This window comes from Aquila chrysaetos, chromosome 18 (assembly GCF_900496995.4).
Source record: "Aquila chrysaetos chrysaetos chromosome 18, bAquChr1.4, whole genome shotgun sequence".
NCBI classification, from domain to species: domain Eukaryota; kingdom Metazoa; phylum Chordata; class Aves; order Accipitriformes; family Accipitridae; genus Aquila; species Aquila chrysaetos.
In genome coordinates, this window is record NC_044021.1 from 6496585 (window position 1) to 6515780 (window position 19196).

A 19196-nucleotide genomic window follows, 5' to 3' on the forward strand; every position below is an offset into this window, starting at 1 on the left:
TTTTGAAAACAATTACTTTTGTGTATCCACTTGCTCCTCTTGAAACATGAGGTGCAGTTGAATTCAGTGAGACTAAGAAGATGGGCAAGAATTCATGCAATTGGGTCACTGGTTTCTACCTTCCAAATACCAAGGACTACTTCACTGGCACCCTATAGTATATTGCAGGGCTGAACAGAAAGTCTCCCAATTCAGGCTCCCTGAGGAATTTTAGGAACTAAAATATGAAAAACTAAAATTCCCTACATACTCTTAAAAAGTCTGCATGACATGAGAATAAGAAGCTCCTCACCGCAACTATCTACAAAAAATGTAAACCAAACTGTTCATTAATAGATCACTGGTTTCATTCAATTAAAAAAAGGTATTAAAATATTCAGTGAATATTTTGGCATGCACTTTTTTCAACTTAAAAATCTTCTTTGCAACAAGGACAGATGAATTAAGCTATAGGTAGTACAGGACCTTAATGGAAGCACAGCTTGTGGGATTATACGATTACTTCAGAATCTACCCTTACATGAAAAAAATGAAAAATCAATATGAAGAAACAGTCCCAACCATTGCAAAGTGTGCTGTCAGTCAAGGTGAGTCCAGAAAAGCTAAGAGCTCCTAAGGAGCTAAAACTCTGTGCTGAGACTTGCACTTTGGAGAGCTGCACTGATATTGGCCAAAGCCAACAAGAAGGACACGATGAAGAAACGTCAGTAGAAGCGAGTGAGGGTGGGGTATCAGAAAGAGTCCTCCGGAGGGGGAAGGAAGGGGAGCCAATGAGGAGCCTGGAGTTCAGGAAGGGGGTAGTGAAGATCCCTTTAAAAAAAGGTGGGGAACCACTGCTGTAGAAGGTGGTTAAAAAAAGTGACAAGCAGATTCAGACAACAAAACGCCTCTATGAGTCTGCAGCGAACCCAAAAGTAACAGACTGCTTCATTCATTTCTGAAATATTGGTACAAGGTCTCCTGAATAAAAGGTTTGTAAGAGAAGAATAAAACCTGGCCTGAGCAGACCAGCAGATATTTACTGGTGGCTGTCAAAGATCCATGATTTCTCAATTAGCACACATGTGCTTCAAAACTGAAGGAAGGTGAGAAGGGAGAGTGAGACACCTCTCCATCCACAAGTTTTAAACATTTGAGAAAAACATCAGGGTTTTTATTTTGGGTTGGGGTGCAGGTGGGGTTGTAAAGTGATCCTGTATAATCCTGAAAGCCACAGGAATGGAACTAATGGTGACACCTACCTAGCTCTTCTTGTGAAGATGACGTATTAGTCGAACTCTTCACAGACAGCATAAAATAGAAATGTCCAAATATTTATATTCATCTCAATAGACTGTATGAAGTTTGAAGCTTATCTCTGTTTTATCCATTCAAACTACCGTATGGCTGAAAATTCTGGGCAGCAGCTGTCTTCTCACTCACAACTCAATTTCTGCTCACAATTTTAACTCTGGAAGCAAGTAAGATAAAAACCTCTGACTAATGACCAGTAAGATGATTTGTTAATGGTTGTTAGCATCCACTGATTTTTATTTCAATAATACCAACAATTTCTAGACAAACATATTGCTCAGAAACACATGCAATTTTAGAAGAGACTGTTTTGTGAAGCATGGGTGTTTTACTCAAATTAATTTCTGCTTTCTCTCCCTGTACTTGAGGAAATCTACAACTCATGAGATTTGAGACATTCAGATCTGTTATTGAGTCACCAGCTAACACGGTTCAATCTTATTTTAAAGGTGAGCACGAAAGGAGAGACTTAGGAAAAAAAAATATTCTGATGACTCCAGCCTTAACAAGCAAATGGATGCAGCCACTTGTTTTAAATCTCTGAGATACACTTTGTATCTAATTTCTGCTTCTCCTCTTGTCAGATCAGGTGCCAGTAAGCCATTCATTTTGTTCATTACAGCTTCTGTATCACTTTGGATTAGAGCTTGCAGACTTGGATTAAGCCTATTCTTAGTGCTTCTAAATCAAACCTGTGTATTTGATTTTCATTTTGTCAGGAGTACTGTAGCAGGATTTCATAGGACATCCCTACTATTTCCTACAACAAACCTGACATCAAGACCTCTCAACAGAAATAACTTGAAAACTAACATAGCTGTTAAAACAAAATGTTAGTGCATTTCATGAAGCTCAGAAATTACAAATGGCAAATAGATATGTGAGATGAAAGCCTGTATGGAATGGCATCAAAATATTATATACACCACCCTTCCTAATTTATTTGAAAGCATATATGGAACAGTCAACTGTTACTGCAGATGTATGTATGAGGCTTCTCTCCACCTGCAGTAAAGGGCATCAAAAAGATGGCAAACCTTTTACACATAGCACACACGAACTAAATTCCAACTCATAACTGTAACAGAAATGTCTGAGGCTCAACTCTTGCACTAGTATCATCGACCACAAAATAAGTTTCTTTTCTTCTGTTCTCATAGCCAGGCATTAAGCTGTTCTCATAGCTGCAGCCTGTTCCTATGATCAGGTGCGAGTTCTTACAGCCATGTCTGACCTGGTTCCTTGTAGCCCTCTCTTAATTAAAGGTCATCTTATACCAGCCAGCAGTCTCTCTCAAACATAAATATATCTTAACACGTGAGATCAGAAAAATACACTTCCTCAGTTTTTCATTCTTTCAATAACAAAAATCCTAAAATCTCAAAAGTCATGTTTTTAAGTATTCCATCTTATAAATTAAAGTCAGTGTTGGGCAAATAGTATCTCCAAAAAGTAAGAGAAAGTCTGAAAAAAGGGATAGCCTCCCTGACAACAAAATAACAAAAAGTACTAACGATGGCACCAAGCTCTTTCAGCTGTACCATACAGCAACTCAATTGTAATACATTTTATAAAGACGAGTTAAAAGTTACTGCTGGGTTGTACAGTTTTACACAAAAACAACATTGTATGTTCAGTCTGAAACATGACAGCTATTTTTAAATTAAGAAGCACCATTCTAAGCTGTGTCCTTTGCTGCATTTATGAGCTTTCTATGTATAGAAATATGTATAAGGCACCCTTCTCATTTTTCCTTTCCATCTGATAATCTCTCTTTGAATAGCATGCTTTTTGGGCACTCACTGCTCTCCTCTCATGCCAAGATATCTGAGCATTTGGCCATGCATTATAATAGTCATCGTCCTGTTTCATCTCAAAGCTTTTTGCCAGTATTTTGCCTTACTTTTTCTGCCTAAAGATTTGAAATCCACCATCATTTTGCTCATGATTGTTCCTGTCCCAGCCTAGTCCTGTCATTGTTTCTTTAAACCAAACTCCTTCACACACATGGGCTGCAAGCATATCTGTGCTCTTTCCACATGCTCCCTGTGCTCTTCCTTCCTGTTAGTCTCCATTTCATTGCTATATTGGTAAATAATTCAGCCAGTGTCAAGTCTACAACTGGTTTAATTACTTTTATCTGTCCAAGAAGTAGAATTTTCTATGTGTCAACATCTTAATCCCTATTAGGGAATGAAGGAGAGGGTGATGTCACCCAGGAAGCTAAGTGCTGATATCAATCAGTCCTGTGACCTAATTACAGACCCATTAAAATTGACACAGAATACAGAACATAGAGAGATGCTCTGTGCATTGCACATACTTCCTTCCTGGTTTTCCCCTTTTCCCCTCAAGTTAATTGTGTGCTATCTATAGATGGCTGGAACGTTATTCTCAAGAGCAGGGACTGATCAGCTTCAGCATTCGAAAATTGATCCATTAAAAATAAGCAGAAAAAAATCCACTGACTGTGGGCCAGATCAGGACACTGTAATTTTAGAGTATTTGGAAGAAATAAAGCTAGTCCATATTCCTGTTCAGGTAACCTTATAGGTTAATTTAACCACTGTTTTGTTTGAACTTGTCTGCCTTTTAAAACTAAACTCATTTCACTGTAAGAAACAGAAATACCAATTACTCCTTCCTGCTGAAGAGATGTTCTTTCTTAATACATATTTTGAAGGAGTTATACTGCGCTATTTAGCTGTTTCATAAAGATTCTGTGTAAAAAAACAAACAAACAAACAAAAACCTGGAAAAAGCAGGAATAAAAAATCACAAGGATAATCAAACATTTGTTGGGAAAAATAATTCATATTGCTAGCAAACCTACAAAATTAACAGAACACAGAAATAACAAAATTTGGGGTAAAAACTGACACTTGTGCATTTCCAAGTCCTAGTTTTCAAGTGCTGTTAGTGACATGTGTTAAGCTGTGTTCCCATGTATTCTGAAAGAAAAAAAAAAAAAAAATCTATGTATTTTTGTTCACTTCCTGGAATTTCACTGGAGAGGGTAAAAACAATAACCATTTTGATTTATACAGGATCCAGGGAAAACTGGCAATAGAAATCTGAACTGCAGTGTCTTTTGGGATCTGTTAGATTTTAAGTAAATTCTTATGAACAAAATCAAACACTGTGCAAATACCAATAGCCGGTTAGCAGGTGCCAGAACTAGCCCATGGTAATCAAGCTCCTGTATACAAAACGACTGACCCTCTGCTGAATAGATCACACCTAACGCACGCTTTGCACGCAAGAAACAAACCCACCTTTCACTCTGAAGCTGCTTCCAAGGGGATGGCTTCTGCAGCAGAGCCCACCTTGCAGCCGTGCACGGGTGCCAGGGCCCTGGTTCACCTGCCCTTGCCCTCGGGGGCTGCCTCAGCCCCGGTGCGGTGGGACTGGGCCTGCCAGGATGGGAGGGCACGGCCCCGCCGGCCGGTGGTCACCCACTGCCCCGGCACGCGGATACACCACCTCTGCACAGGCAGGTTTGGCAGCTTGGCCATTTCGATTAGGAATCTTAAGTCACTTCCTTTAGCTGAAGTGATAAATGCAATTAATTCTTCCCCTTCTTCCTAATTCCTCGTGCTGTTACATCTCACGTGCAATCCTCAGCTGTAGTTCCACTGCTTTAGTCCTAGAGTAGAAAATACGTGCCACTGAATTCACGTAGGAAATCGATCTGATGAGTACCCAACGATTTTCTTTACATCTTCAAAAGCACAGGCTTCGTGAAGCTGAGATTGATTTAGCAAAAGACATACAAAATCCCTAGGTTTTGTACTTTTAAACAAGAACGGTTGCACAAACGAAAACTACAGACAAGTTTTGATCTTATGTTTAGAAATTTACCTTAAAATCCTCCTAACATATTTGGATGAGATGGTTGACTATCTACTGTTTTCATGACTTCCAAGAACAGTTATGTATTTTGGTTGTTAAGCAAACTAATAAAAATTTCTGACCCCCATAATCATTCTGAAAAGGTCCCAAAATAATTTTTTTTTAAGACATACGGGGTGATAAATTTTTGATCAACTGCTTCTGCCTTTTACATCATTAGCTCAAATGTGATCAAATCATCTTAAAGCTGAGCAAAATGTTGATCTGTTTATACTTATTTTGAAGCCAGAAATGTGAATTTGTGAAATATTTTTCCAACATTATTTCAGTTTCTAAAATTACTTTCAGAGTAGAAAACCTTGAAAAGCTGAGAATATTTAATTTTCATAGATTCAAAATTTGTTGGCTTTTTTTGTAAGCTTCAATGAACTTTCTGCTTTAAAATGTTTTTCAACTTAATTTGACAAAACACTCAAATCATTCTGCAAAGTTTCTGAATTTTCAGGGAAGTAAAATGCCAATTATTTTCATGGTACTAAAGGAGGCTAATATCCAATGCTGACTAAGTGTCCATTTCTTTAGGCAATTCATTTCTCGGTTTATATCTTGAAAAGTGAGGCCAGCAACTGGCAACATTGAATCTCAGTTCTGCATTTCAACCTTGAATGAAGGGTGAGAGCTTCTTTAGCCTCATCATAAATACATGTCTGTGATAAGGTAGCTCTGAAACTTCCATTTGCATTTATTAAGTCAGGTTTTCACACAGACATACAGAAGGTTATCAAAATTTAGGGTGCTCCATGTATAAACTATTTTCACGTGTTAATTTTTAAAAGATAGATACATCAAAAGAATGCAGTATGCATTTTGTACTATGGCAAAACTACACATGCAATATATGCACAGGACCACTGGGAAGATCAGGTAACTTCATTCTAAATCAGAGAAACAAAATTAAATCACTGAATTTGTTTTTTTTTTTTTTCTGTTCTCCACAAGTTCTACTCTAACAGTTGTCAGGACATCAAAAATCATCACACAAAGAGGAGCCTAAGGGTTCAGACAGTCTCTGAGCTTTACATTTCAGAGAACATCTTACATTCTTTGAGTGCCTGGAACAGACAAATGTTAAGTTGGAGCATTACACATGGAGTAAACTAACATAGATACATAAGCTGCATACGAAAGCTTCACTCAACATCTGCTACAGAACCTCTGTAAGCCAACGGTAACATATACTTCAGGTTAATTCGGAACAAGAATGGTTTAAATGCATTTGCAAGTTTCCATTTATTTATTTCATTAAGGTTTATTAAATCAGTAAGGCAGACTATTTCAAAAGCATCAGCATGAACTTTTTTAGTAGTTCCTTGCACTGCTTGCTAAAGAAGGCCTGTATCACCAGGAGGAGATATTAAAGTAAAATAATTTTTTAAAGTCTAATGTGAAGACTCTGAGGAAGGAGACAGATATATATATATACACACACACAGGAAGAACAATTCTAGGCTACAAAAACTCTCTTTCCCTTACTCTATTATATAACATAAAGGCTCTCAAATGGGAAAGTCGAGTCATCTCTGCCACCAAGGACTATGTTTACCACGGATACTACCATTACCGAGTAATTTGAAGTCACATGGGTAACCTGACCATAACAGCGTGTGGTAACCTGGCCATTACATAGCTCTATGAAATGACAGAAATACTAAACAGAACAAGATTAAATAATCTGGCAGAATGAATGAGAAAGGGCAGACATGTTTTGCCTCTTTTGTTTCCCCTCATAATATATTACATTTTGCCTGGTGCTTTACAATTATGTCTCCACAAGTGAGAGAAGGTAAAGATTTTACAAAGGCTTAAAAAATTATATAATAACAAAGACTGCATGGGAACTTTGAGGGATCAGGCTAGGCAAAAATATATCAACTTCACAAATACATATGAAGCTAAAGCATACTGATTAAATATTATTAATTATTTTACTTGGTGTCTTGCTTCAGCAGACCCAGTAAAATGAGATCCCTTTTTCTTTAAACATTTTTTCTAATGGCTGAATATAAAAATATTGCCTTTCCATGCTTCTGAAAAGCTACATGTATTTAACACTGATACTATGAGCTTCCATCGTTAGAATACAAATCAAATACAATCCATGAGACAAATTGTGCCCTGAGGAACAAGTATGTATCTCAATGGGAGTCATGAAAAGGCAATGGAGATTTTTCATTTATCAAAAAGCATTGTTCTCAGATGTCACTGGCACATGTGTAGAGCCTCATCAAAAGTTCAACAACAGCTTTAAATTCCTTTTTCCAATATAAAATTTAGGTACACTGTCAGGTAAGAGAATAATAGATTAAACATGTTTAAATATATTTGCCGATTTCTCTCTTGTTGTTTGTTACAGTACTTCAAATACTGCTTCTCCAAAGAAACAAGACTGACATTAAAAGAGACATATTTGTGGTTAAAATGCTAGGAGGCAAAAAAAGTGCTCTGAATGTATTAATTGTGAATAATATTATACAAAGATAGTTTACAGAACTCAACTTCCCAACCCCAAAGGCTGCAAACCTGTTATTAAACATCTAAAGCAAAAGGAAAAGGAAAGAATCCTATAGGCCAGTGGTCCTGGGCAGGTAGGTAGTTTTTAAAGAAAGCTCAAATAAATATAGCCTGTGACGGAGAAGGAAACTAACAGTTGGGTTTTTTTTAAAGCGGAAAATATATTTTTAGACAAAATGTATGTATCACGCTATAGGCTTGCATTATTTAACATGCCATGAGACGGCTGTGTCGCTAGCCAAAATTTCTACATTGTCTTTCTATCAAGTCAAACATGAACAAAATTGCACAGATCTGACAGGAATGTGGAAAAGACAACAGTCAATGCTGGTGAGATACAGCTCCTGCAAAAAGAAGGGAGCTTCAGCTATCTTTGATAACTTCAATCCTCACCTGAATGAGTATTACTGTTGTGAGAAAATGCCTCCTTTTAAGAGAAAAAAAAAAACCTTTTTCTTTGAAACTCAGTATATTGAAGGAAAGAGAAAACTAGGGTTTGAAGGAGTTCCAGAAGAGTTAACCTAAACACAAATATTTCCCAAGTGTAATAGAAATAATGCTTTCTGGGCCCCAGCGTTTCTGACTGTATGAAGATCATAATTTGCTCTGTTAAAGCTCCTGAACATGCTAAGTGATAACTAAACCTAAAATGAAATTAGCATCAACTCCATTCATTTAGTACCCCACAAGCTTTGCTGGTACATCTACGAAAGTGGAATCCAACTTACTGAGTTCAAACAATTTTTGTAACTGAGAAACATTGTTAAACAGGCTATTTCTAAACCTGTGGAAAGGCAGTTTCCTTAGTGTATCCTCCATTACTTAGTCTACCTACTGATGACTTACTATGGTCTCCCCTATTGAGTTATTTGTAATTTATTTCTATATCACACTTTTCTTTTGCATCTAGCTGATAGAAATGTTTCCTGTACCTATTTAAAACATAGCAATCAATATTGCATACAAAATGAGAAGTGTTTACAGCTTTTTCCAGAACATTCTTATTTGGAAATTTTTCACACTAACTATGGCACATGAAGCAAGTTGTAACTGTGAAGTCAGAAAGAACATAGAACCTCTAGGTTTTTTAGCTTTGCGTCTGGCTATATCTAGTTTTCTAGGCAGAAAGATAGTGCCAGATAAAAGAGAAGCACATTTATAACTAATTCCCCACACTTATCAAAAAAGAGAGGGAAAAAAGTATATTTTGGAGTTTCCTTTCAAATTGAGCTACATCAGAAGATGTGAAAAAGTCACTAATGTTCAAAAGCACTCACCACTACTCTTATGCATAGCAGCAAGATTAATAAATAATTAACAGCATTTCCAAAACAAACATACCTCAAAGACATGGGCGCCTTAATTCTTCCGAAGAATTATTACCTCAGCTGCCTTTCGGTCTTCTGGTCTTGAATTTGTTGTGTAGCCTAGGAAAAATAAATCTCAGCTTACTTTCAAACTGAAAGCATAAGGCTAGACACAAGGAAAAAAAAAAAAACTTAATAGCATTGCAGTTAATTCCTCTGTAATCCTACCTCATTATCTTAAGCAAATAAATCTCTGAAAAGGATTGCCTTATTAAAAGCGAATTAGAAAACTGAATGTCATCTGTGCAGGGAGACATTCTCTTAAAATGCAATCAGCAAGGAAGCTCATAAATAGGGCACTATATAAAAATGTTCCTATCAGGCAATCCTTAGCAGATTTTCAACAGATGTGTATGTAACTATGATTTCACAAATTCCTAAAATAAAATGTGTCAACGTTTACCACGAACTTCCAAGAGTCTAAAAAAATGTACTCATTTAGATTCTACAGAAATAACAATATTATAAAGATATGTAAAATGTAGCAAGAGTATCTACTGAATTGTCATACCTCTCACTCTTGCATGTCATCATGTTTGATTTAATGAGCACAACTTAAAGAAAAAATTTAAAAAACCCAAAAAAGATTATTATGTTTCAGTTTTATTTCTATAACCATATAAAATTCAAGAGGCATAGCCCCTAGGTGCATCTCAACACTCATTACACATTTTTAGAAGTGCACGTGGACTGTATAAGCAGTGAAGTAGTGCATGCTATAAAGAGAAATAGGAGACAAACTGCTGCAGTCACTATCATTGTTAGAACGTTGTAAGTTTTCTCAAAAAATATTTACCAATTGTAAGCATTTTTTGATATATTAGTTAGAAATAAAAACATGGGTTATCAGATCCTTGGAAAAAATAAAAAAATCAACACTATTACAACAAAGATTTTTTTATTAAGAAGTGACAACTTTATTATTAAAAGAAAATAACAGATATCTGTAGGAACAAGTTGCCCTTTGTATTTTTAGCTACATTAGTATTCAACTTCTCAGCTTCACTTTGAAATACTCTTCTTAATCATCCTTTGAGTTACCCCTTACTTCAAATTACTTTGTCTATCTGTATCAACACAATAAAGTTGTTTTAAAAGAAAACAACGCAGAACACATCTTTCTTGAAGGGTTTGCAAGGATAACAAAACAAAGTGAACCAACCTCTGGAAGATGATTGTGTCATATGAAACCGTAATACAATGTGGAAAATATTAATGAAGATGGTATTCAAATGAAAGTAATAAAAGTCAGACAAAGCCAAAACAGAAACTAAAAACACCTAGAATGGGTTCATTGGAGTTTCGTTTATACCCACAAGCCAGCAAAGTAGCAAGTCATAAAGAAGTCAGGAGACTAATTTCTGACAATAGCTCGTTCTAAGTCCTGTACTTCAGTATTTCTCAAAAAAAAGTATATAATCATACAGACACGAATTTGACCACATGAAAGCCAATGCATGCTACAGAAACTAAAACAAAGCATCCAGCATTCACAATGAGATACAAGAAGTGGCATATATTACGTTATCGTGTAAGATTCTTTAAGAGCTAGGAGACTGTGTGTTTCAGGTTCACAAAATTAAAATAATCATACTGCTACCATTAGGGCCAAATCTTAATTTATAAATATTTGTAAGTCAAAGTGGCCTTGACTTGAGGGTTTTGTATTACTTTTTCAAATGGTAATATAATGGAGTCTCATACCATTTTTCATATTGCTCCTTTTGATAACAATTTTTGATGCTTGCAAGGTTCAAACTGAACCAATGTGTCTTCATCCAAGGGCTCTTTTCATCTGAGTGCTATAACGTTTTCATGGTACACTGAAAATAAGATAATGGAGTGACACCGGTAAAAGTTACTCTTGCTTGAATGATGTATCTTTTAGTCAATGGTTAGGTGAAAAGTGGCAACAAAACAGATCCTTTCTTTCATACAGACATCTTTCTTTTTCTTATTTAGATACATTAAGTAAGTAGATGTCTTCAAACATTTTGTTTCATGGAACAAGAGCACACATTTAAAAGTTGTTTGTAGTCTCTCACACACAAATCCTTACACCTTTGTATTGCTACATTAGGTGGAGTATTTAATCAGATTTATCAATTTTAGGGTGTTCGCTGAGACTTGAGAAAATGCCCAATTCTTTCAGCCTGCTAATTTATTTTTTTTTCCTGTTTCTTTTTCTCCTGACTTTGGTCAGTCGGGGTTTGTTGTTTGTTTTGGTATTTTAAAGGCTTCTCCTCAGTTGGCATCTTTGTTGTTCATGTATTTGTTCACAACTCTCAGATGTCATGTTTTCTTCTCTACTGTGCTTTAAGATCCACCATTTCAGTACTATATGTATCTGCATTTGTCAAACACTTTAAGAAATATATAAAGTATTTCTTCTTAATGATGTCAGATTGAAAGAAACCCATGGATTTAGTCTAGTCCCTCTGGACATTTGAAGGTCCGTATTTACTATCAGAAAGGCTTTGCTCTTGCAAACCGACAGTCTTAGGTTTGCTTTCTCCAGTCATTTTATTCCTGTAGTGTACAATTGTGTGCAAGGTTGTAAAGAATCCCTGATCAATTTGTACCCTAATATCCAGAGAACTTGAACTTTAGTGGCATCTAGAGACCTAGCTTCCTTAAGGAAAATCCCTGCCATGAAACCCATATTAAGAAAAAAGATTTAAAAAACCCACCAAAAATCAAAAACCAACCTGAAAACCAACAACAAAACAGTTTATTCATGAAACACAGAACTGGGTCAGTTGTGTTATGAAGTATGGACACATGTAAGTTCAACTTTTGTCATTGTGGTAGTGACTGTATTCTTGGAAAATCAGCATTTGCAGGTTTCAGGAAAACAAAAAACAAAACTCAAAAAACTTTCCTTACAGGTTTTCCACTTTCAAGTGAAATACCAAGTTATGGCTTCTAAGTGAGAAACACTACTATGAATAAAGACAGGCTGATTAAATTCATAATAAATTTATCTATCTCTACAAAATGAAAAAAACACAGAAGATAACAAAGTTAATCAGACTATGGGAGTACAATTAACTACTTTTTTATTATTTTGAGATCACGAGGACTTACTAGTGTCACTAGTTACTAGTGTCATCCACTTTTGCCTTAAAGCTCACGTTGTTTAAAACAATGTGAATGCGGACTACTTGTGTTTGTGTCAGAGTACCCAGATAAAAATGAGTTCCCCAAGCTAACAATAGCTAGAAAAGAGAAGACAGCTTTAAAACCTGGATTTTCTCTTGGTTTTCCAAAAGAGATCAATACTCTTTTTTTTTTTTTTACCTCATTAACATCTTGGCATATCTTTACCTACAGAAAAAATAAACTTGCAGACAACAGTGAGTTGTCTAAAGTCTTTGTTGACTAAAGAGTCAAAGTTGACTTAAGTCTTCAGCTTAGATTTGAAGTCTTCAGCTATGGCTTACCTATGATCTAAAAATCAATCACTTGGTCTCAAACAATTCAAGCTACAATTAGAAATAATTCACTTTCTGGAGACAAGGAGCTAAATAATTTTGCTCCTAAATACTTGATTTGCAACCACTTAACAAAGGAAAGAGAAAAAGAGCTTAAGTACGAACACAGAGGAACTGTGTTTGTACAGGCGGCATTAGCATCACTTAATTGTCTACATAACAAAGAAATACGCATCTTAAAAACAAAAAAGTCTGATGTCATTAAAGAGAAGACAAAATAATAAAAAGGGAATGAAAGACCCTTCAAACACCTGTTGATCAAAGCCATGTGCTAACCAAGGCAAAGACAGGTAGAGTTACTGGGCACACTTACTCAGCCTAAATCAATTTACGGGATTATCTCCCGAACTATAGTCCATGTTCAAAACACTAGCCTCACAGATCTGTGGAGGATTTTAAGCTGAAGTAGTGTGAAGAAAACACTAGTTGACTGTATATGCTCTTTTTCTTAGTTACCCACTTTTCCCACTGTTATTTTTCCTTTACATTTCTTAAATAGATAGACTTCTACTTGAATTCTTTATTAATTTTTTTATTAATGCCAAAGAGAGCAAAGCTAATATTAAAATGTTCCATGTGAAAACAAGGATCAATGTGCCTGATATCCCCAATTTTTTTCTGCTAGCCGCATAATTATTCTTTCTCTTATTTTCCATTATAAGTTGTTCTTTGTTAAACACTGAGCTGAACTAGACACAAAGGAGTATGATGGCACTTAAAATCCTTCAATTTCCAAAGTTCAGGGATGCTGCAACTGATTCTTTCCTTTTCTGTTTCTACTTAGAACAAAGAGTATCCTGATGTTGTTCATGGAACAACTCAGGTTTTTTAGAAGAACTTAAAGAATATTTCAATTTGCACTCTAGAAATAAGTTTTCAGCAAACCTAATGAATACTTTCTTACACCCAAATGCACACTGAGGCACTGGGTACCTGAGACTCCAAACGGTAATGCTTTCAGGACTTAATTTCTCTTGTCACTTTTCAGCTGATATTTTCCATTAAATTCCCATTATAATGAGATTGTGATTTTAGAAGAAATGTTAAAACATTTCTAGTGTAAAAACTGCCAGATTTTAAATTATATTTTACTTCACTCATTTACTTGACAATAACAGAACTAATGAACATAGTTATAGGATAGAACAGACTATTTCAGTTGGAAGGGACCTACAATGATCATCTCGTCCAACTGCCTGACCAATTCAAGACTGACCAAAAGTTAAAGCATTGTCCAAATGCCTCTTAAACACTGACAGGCTTGGGGCATTGACCACCTCTCTAGGAAGCCTGTTCCAGTGTTTGACCACCCTCTCGGTAAAGAAATGCTTCCTCATGTCAAGTCTAAACAGCTTTGAACCATTCCCACGCATCCTATCACTGGGTCCCAGGGAGAAGAGCTCAGCACCTCCCTCTCCCCTTCCCCTCCTCAGGAAGCTGCAGAGAGCAATGAGTCGCCCCTCAGCCTCCTGTTCTCCAAACCAGACAAACCCAAAGTCCTTAACCTCTCCTCATAGGACATTCCTTCCAGCCCTGTCACCAGCTTTGTTGCCCTCCTCTGGATGCATTCAAGGACCTTCACATCCTTCTTAAATTGTGGGGCCCAGAACTGCACACAGTACTCAAGGTGAGGCTGCACCAACACTGAATGCAGCGGGATAATCACCTCTTTTGACCTAGGAACACATTTGCAGTTATTTCTTACAGTTCTAGTTCAACAGAGCATAAGTAACTATAAAATGTAGCCTTACTTGATACCTATCTTTCCTGAGCAAAAGGCCTGCAAGTTAAATAACCTGTGATCCTGTGATGCATCTTTTTTTTTTTTTTTTTTTCTTTTTTTCCCCTCTTATTTTAGATGGTATAATTAAGGACATTTACTATATAGGGCAAATCCCACTTGCCTATCATTTGATCATTATAAGGCATTAACTTTTGTATGGGCATAGAAGTCTCTAAGACGGAGAACTGCCATTACTCCTATTTCTTGACTGAAAATGAATGCAGCATTCAGGATTCTTACCTGTACCTATTAATTAATCCTTAAATATTTAGCAGAATTACTCTTCACTGTGGAGAGCAAATCAAGGAAAGAAGTATTCCTGTTTCACCATATCTAGTATTTCTACTCACTTCTGAATAGGCATTCTTAAAAGTTTTTCCTCATATACCTGCTTCTGTAAAGATCCATAGAAATACTCAGAAACTATGAAAATTAACTATACCACTACACCAATTAAGCTTTAAGTATAGGAGGTCAGGGTCAAAATGTTGGTGAACATAAATGCCACTAGTGTGTATATACGACTCAAAAGAATATAAGAGGCTCTTGAAAATCATGTATACAGAAGTTCAAGAGAAAACCAATCTGGAAATCAAGTGGACAAATAAACATTTTGACTAGAAATCAAAACTATGAAAGTATGAAAAACGTTATTTATACTCTACAGCCTCACATACTTAAGCCACCACTCTTGTTTCATAAAAATTAGTTAGGGAAGTGCTACAGTTTTTCTAGGATGTTCTTTTTACCTGAATTAGATCTGTTAGAACCCAGTTCTTTTGTTGCCAAACACATAGCCTTGCTTTCTTCCAATTTCTGATATACTTCTTTTTCCTTATACTGGATTAAAATAAGATCTGAATTATTAGGAAGCAGTTTACCACCAGGCAATCCTCCTTGAGTAAAGAGCAAAGCAGTTATTCACTGACAGAAGAACAAACCCCAGCCAGAATCCTGCCTTCAAATTTGGGCCACAATTTTGTCTCTGTTACCACTCCTATTCCTGGAGAGGGGAGCTGTATTGATTTTTCTGTTTTGTTCCCATACACAGGCTTAAATTTATATTTACAGGTATGCAAAGGAGAAAGGAATTGGAGGGTGAAGGAAGGAAATGCAAATAAATATTTAATAAAATAACAATTAAACATGATTGTTATAGGGTTTTTTTCTTCTCAACAAAAGCAGGCAAAACTTGACAGAAGTTTTAGAAACTTAGAAGTGTTAAATGCTTAATAGCATTTTACTGTTTATAGATGAATTCTAAACAGTGAATTAAAAATGTTATCTCCAGTTTTACAGACATCTGTATTTTACTTTATTCATCATTTAAATTGTATATGATTTCAAGACCAGAATGAAGTGTGCTAAATCCCATTCTCACTTAAAACACTTTGCTTAAAAGAAATTCCACAACCACTTAAGTCCATACTATCAAAACAAATCCTAATGGTCTATCCAAACATCGCTTGGGAGTGAAAAACTGGAAGCATAATGTGGGCATAGACAGCAGTGTTCAGGTATCTGTAATGATGACAATTTACTAGAACAGTCTTATGGTCATTTGCACTAGCACTTACTCATGTATATACATTAACAAACAACATTTAGAGATCACATTAGAATTCCATTGGAAAAAGTGACCCTTCACTTACTAAAGTATTACATCCAATTTACGAGGAAGCCATAATAAATTAGTTAGCTAAAATCTCTGGCTGAAATTTATCATAGCTGTGTCTTACCAATTAACCTTTCAATGCACAAAAACCCAAATGGTTTCTAATAATTTTGTTTCCAACTCATTGTAAGTGGAAAGTGTTCTCATTCATGCAGTACAACTCAAACACTGATCTCAATTAATTAAAAGAAAAATTCTTTGTAAAAAGAGATGGAAAAGAGATAAATTAGAATATATTTTAATATTTTAAATAGAATTTAATTTCTATTATTTACTCTTATGTAATTAACTAAGGTAGCAGTTCCCAGTAAAAAAAATACTGTCAGTGGGAAGGGACAACCAATCTATTAGCAATGCAAACTTCTGAATAAATAGGAACTTTACTGGAAGGCTTCATTTCAATTTACACCTTGTGTATGTTATAGATACAAGCACACACACATACGGATAACTACTACATATTTTCATATACCTTACGTGTTTAAGAAGAAAGTCAGAAAAAATTAAGAACATTCAATCCTGCCATCATCAGAACATTGCGCAGCTTCCCAAAACAAAATTTGATCAAATGCAGCGTAGCTTCCTTTAGCAAAGTTGCGTTTTCTGACACAAATATAGTCTGTTGTTAAAATTCCAGACGAGTCTAACCATGACTTACTCTCAATTCAGACAACAGTCTCAGACTTCTGGCTGCAGTGACATTTTAATTTATATTACCAAAAGGACAAAACTAAATGTCTAACACCAAGAGAAAACCAGACTTACTAAAAAGCAAATAGGCAAGAGAGAGGAATACAGTTGTATTAAGCAGAAATAGGACAAAACAGAAAGCAGAGGAACAGCTTTAGATTCACCATAGCAGTATCATAATTTTTCTTCAGAGAATGATAGTGAAAGCAAAGACTGGTATGAGCTTATTTTTCTGTCAAACAATCAAGAGTGATAGCAGATAGCTCCCCTTGGATATAAAGTAAAAGCTCTGCCTTCCTTCAGACTGCTTGAAGTCTGATGACGTTCTTCACATAAAAAGAGACATCCCAAGATAAAGGAAGCAAACACTATTTTTAAGCCACCACTTAGAAGATCATTTCTGAGCTCACAGAAGGTCTCACAGCATATTCTAAATTACACACCGGCATACAATCTTTTCTTCATAAAGTATAATCGGGTCTCAGCCTGTGACTCTATGTTGAAAACAATCTGTGACTTGAGGGAGAGGAAACGACTTGAAATGACTGAAGGCTCTACTGAGTGTACAGTGCTGACTGCAGTTGTCTGTGTGTCAGGAAAGCACAGCAGCCAGCTAGTCTGGCTTAGGAGCAAAAAGGAAGAGATGGGGATACAACAGCGCCTGCAGTAGGAGAACGTCAGAGAAATGCTTTGTTTTCCTCAGCTGAGTTTTAGCTGCCACTACAATGTTCTTTAAATTCTAAAAATACAGTAACTAACAAAATAAAGAAGAAATTAAAAGACTTCTCTGTCATCTGGAACACAATTTTGAGGTGAGAACTCCCTAATTAAGAGTCTGATAAATTACTTACTGCTGTACGATCATAAGCAGTTTAGGCACATTTTGCTTCAGTTTTCTAACCTATCAAATGTGAATAGCAGCATGTTTTTTTCCTTACCTTTTATTCCCTTTCTTTGGCTCACAAGTGGGTCAGGCACTTGCCGGGGCCTGCACAGGGTGAAGCTAAAGAACTACCCTTGGAGTTTCAGCATACCACAATCAGAAATATATTACGAACAAAGGATGACTATCTCTTGTGACAGATAAAAAGGCTGAATTCAAGGCTTAAATGTTTATTAAGCCAAATCTGAATGTTTCATAAAACTGATTAAAAATAATGCTCTCCTTCAATCTGATGTATTCAAACTTTTAAGATAAGAGCACCAACACAGAAAAGATTTGCAACTAGAAAACACCACAGTACTGCTGTTGACTGCTTCCCGTTCAAGAAACTGCAATCTTGCAGTGGTACAGTGTTCCATTAGGGGCATCACATAATGCCTAAAAATGAGAGTAAGTGAATCGGTACCAGTGAGATTTTTGTATAACATAGCGAGCATGCCATCCCGCCTGTATTGGGAAGTGCTTGTCTTATTTGGAAGAAATTAAGGTGAACGATGGACAAAATTCCTCTAAAAAACACAAATTCACTTGCTTCACTTGCTCAGTTTGGAATTTTCTTTCTCTTCTTTACAGCAAAGGAGTAGCACACTATTCAGAAGATCTGAAAGACCTGGGTTTGGAGTTCTGAAGTTTACAAATGTCTCCTTCAAAAAACCTGGAACACAGCACTTAATAAAGAAAACAGTCTTCTGGGAAGAAAGATTTCTCTAATATTACAGGACAGACATGCGTTGTTATTTCCCCAGCTGACCAAGGAAAACGAAAACAAACAGAGACTCTACCTCTTCTAGCCTACCTTTTCTCTTTTCAGTTTGGGACAGTATACATCAGAGTCTGCAGACACAAAGTCAGTCTTCATTCTGACTTGCTTTTCAAGAAAATCACAGTAATTGTTAAGAAAGCATTCTCAGTACCACTATGGACATTTTAGAACAGACAAAGGAAGGTGAGAAGCAATATTTAAATTTTAGGAGGCTACTAGTTTTATACAAAAAGAAAATATGTGTCCATATACATCAAACATTAAAACAAAGTTACTTAAACCATCCTAAATTAAAAAAAAAAAAACAAACAAAAAAACCACCCACACTAAATGAGATTTTTTTTTGAGAGGAAAAAAAACCCCCACACTTATTCATCTTTACATTTAAGATAGTTTTTTTTTTTTTACTCCTAGAGGAACACTCTGTTATTCCATGCCAGATGAATCCAGTCTGCTTCTGTGACCAAAGGAATCTTCTATGTGTTCCCTTCCCCCAGATGAGCTTTACCTGTTAGCCCTGCATCCTTTTATCTATTGACTTCATATTGGTTTGTACCTGTCTGTACACATACTTCTTTCTATTGATCTGTTTATTTGGGTTGTCCAAATCTGTTGTGGAGGGTACACAATTCGGCTGTAACAACACTCCTAAAGCAGCCCCAGACACCATCAGCCGCCTTTGTGTTTCACTTTGCGTCCACCAGGACCCCCAGATCCTTTCCTGCCGAGCTGCTTCCCAGCTGGTCAGCCCCCAGCATATACTGG

The 19196-nt window shown here is 36.1% G+C and overlaps 1 protein-coding gene across 8 annotated transcripts in view; it reads right to left on the minus strand.

The window, feature by feature from the left end:
* The window catches only part of CDH18 (cadherin 18), a 542660-nt gene that overhangs the window by 309558 nt on the left and 213906 nt on the right, over positions 1 to 19196 (minus strand). For 3 of the 8 annotated variants that reach the window (XM_030041847.1, XM_030041846.1, XM_030041840.1), the window contains exon 3: positions 9058 to 9143. The gene's annotated coding sequence lies outside the window, so the exon portion shown is untranslated. Of the gene's footprint in view, positions 1 to 4568; positions 4868 to 9057; positions 9195 to 19196 lie in introns of those variants that run through there. The other 5 variants (XM_030041843.1, XM_030041839.1, XM_030041844.1 and 2 more) reach the window with 3 other exon arrangements.